This window comes from Dasypus novemcinctus, chromosome 22, assembly GCF_030445035.2.
Source record: "Dasypus novemcinctus isolate mDasNov1 chromosome 22, mDasNov1.1.hap2, whole genome shotgun sequence".
NCBI classification, from domain to species: Eukaryota; Metazoa; Chordata; class Mammalia; order Cingulata; family Dasypodidae; genus Dasypus; species Dasypus novemcinctus.
In genome coordinates, this window is record NC_080694.1 from 44,922,238 (window position 1) to 44,924,953 (window position 2,716).

The 2,716-nt window shown below is 47.5% G+C and overlaps 1 pseudogene; it reads left to right on the forward strand.

The window, feature by feature from the left end:
- Positions 1 to 468: 468 nt before the first annotated feature.
- LOC111763164 (large ribosomal subunit protein eL19-like) lies at positions 469 to 2,042 on the forward strand (annotated as a pseudogene).
- The last annotated feature ends 674 nt before the right edge of the window (positions 2,043 to 2,716 follow it).

Here is a 2,716-nt window from a genome sequence, read left to right on the forward strand (position 1 = left end):
TAGGGAGGTTGTCCCAGTTCCTGAGAAGACACCCCACTAGGAGTCTTCTGGAATGTTAGAGAAGCCACCCGTTGTTCTAGGGAGAACTGGAAAAATTAGTCTGTCAGCTGACCCAGCATTCCAGCTCCCAGCCTGACTGAATTTTTAGCCTCCAAACCAAAGTGCCCAAGCCACTTAAGTCTTGGGCGACATTTGGAGCTAGCCTCCAAACAGAAGCGCCCCAGTTGCTCAGGCCTTAGGAGAAGTTTGGAGCTGCTGCTGCTGTTCGCAACATCCTGAAGACTCAGAGCCATGCCATCGTGTGTCCCCATGGTCAACTAGGTCTTGGGAGATGTCCAGACCCAGGTTCCAGACCAAAGCTACCAAGCCATGTCCTTCTTCCTAGAAAAGGGGCTGGCTTGAAACCTTTCTTTCGGCCTATTCTTGCAGAGGTCTTAGAGAGATTGGCCATGAGAGAGAGCTCATTTTATGGCCACTGCCAGGAACAAGTCGGCAGTTAAACTGGACATCAAGAGGCACATTAAGAAGCAGAAACTGATCTGTGAGTTTCAGGCAAACAGCCTCAGGGGCCCTGGAGGTAATGAATTACCTGGAATCTCAGGGACTCCCAGGGGCTAAGTAAGGAACAAAGAGGGCACAGACGGGCCTTAATTAAAAACTCACCTGTCATTGGTGGGGTTGGGGAGCATTACTTGCCTCCTTGTCTCCTGATTTGGCTTGCCAAATATGTCAGCAGAATGCTCTGGTTTCGGATCTTCTAGGTTCTCGGCTTATGTCGCATAAAAGAATTTAAGGGCATGCCATAAGGTAGGCAAGGGAGTAAAGAATTTATTAAGAAACAAAAAAAGAAAAACAATCTGAAAGATAGATGGTGGGCGTGCTGCAGGGGGAGATGCACATGTGGAGCCCTGGGTCAGGCCTTTTTAAAACCTTTCTTCTGCCCCCTTCATAATGTTGGGGAGGGGTTCCACCTCTTTACTGTTCTGATTGTTTCCTTATGATCCCAGCCTGTTAGCACTCAGGGGCCCAATGAGGAGACCTGTTTGGGGTTATCCAGGGCTTCTCTTTTTTTTTTTAGCAAATTCTTTGTCTTGTTTTTTTTTTAAGATAGATCACACAAAATGTTACATTAAAAAATATGAGGGGGGAAGAAGATGTGGCTCAATTGATTGGGCTCCCATCTACCATATGGGAGGTCCTGGGTTCACGTCCTGGGGCCTCCTTGTGAAGGCAGGCTGGCCCATGCCCCACGGAGAGCTGATGGCCTGCGTGCCTGCAGAGAGCTGATGGCCCTCACTGCAGAGAGCTGGCGCAGCAAGTTGATGCAACAAAGGGAGACACGCAGGCACAGAAGAACATGCAGCGAATGGACACAGAGAGCAGACAGCGAGCAAGTGGTAAGGGGGTGGGATAAATAAATAAAAATCTTTTTAAAAGTTAGTGAAATGTTTTATATATATATATATTCAAAATATGTATATATAAGAGAGGCAGCCATGAGTAGCTCAAGCTTCGGAAGAGGCTTGCCTCCAGTGTCCTCCGCTGTGGAAAGAAGGAGGTTTGGTTGGACCCCAATAAGGCCAATGAAATCGCCAGTGCCAACTCCCATAGCAGATATACGGAAGCTGATCAAAGATGGGCTGATCATCCGCAAGCCTGTGACTGTTCATTTCCAGCTCAATGCCGAAAACACACCTTGGCCCGCCAATGCTCGCATGCCTGAGAAGGTAACCTGGATGAGGAGGATGCGAATTCTGTGACGGCTGCCCAGAAGATACCATGAGCCTAAGAAGATTGACCGCTACATATACCACAGTCTGTACCCGAAGATGAAAGGGAATGTGTTCAAGAACAAGTGGATTCTCATGGAACACATCCACAAGCCGAAGGCAGGCAAGGCTCGCAAGAAGCTCCTGGCTGACCAGGCTGAAGCCCGCAGGTCCAAGACCAAGGAGGCACACAAGCACTGTGAGGTGCTACTACAGGCCAAGAAGGAGGAGATTATCAAGACGCTGTCAAAGAAGGAGGTGATCAAGAAATAAAGCTCCCCTTCTCTTGTCTGTACACAGTAACCTCAGCAGTTATATAGATCAATTATTCAATAGTAAATCAAGCCCTTATCTGCTTGAGGAGGGGGGGGGAAATACACCCCACTCCTCCCATATCAACAACCTCTTTCATCAGTGTGGCACATTCATTGCATTTGGTGAATACATTTTGCAGCACTGCTGCTCCGCATGGATTATAGTTTACATTGTAGTTGACACTCTCCCCCAGTCCATTCAGTGGATTATGGCAGGATATATACTGTCTTGCATCTGTCCCTGTGGAAGGAGTTCCAAATGACACTGTGTGACTAGGGTTTTGCTGGCTTTTTCAGGCTTTTTCTTTAGCAGCCTTCCCCTCAGGAGGTTTCTGGGGTGGGGTCGTCTCCAGGCTACCTTTGCTGCTGGATCTGCCCAGTCTTCCCTCTTTTCTCTATACTAACTTGCCTCAGGCAGGGCTTAGTCCTGGAAGGCTAACGTCTGGCTTGTCAGTGCTTCATAAAACTGATCCACATTTGAAAATACATGTATTTTTCCATCTGACCAGGAATATTTTGAAAACCTTCCTTTATTTGGGTTCATCCTTTAGTTGCAATTTCATCCTGGCAACATTGTCTTGCTACACGAAGCAGAAAACAATTGTTCAGTTAAGTATGATGTGAGTTTTGTGC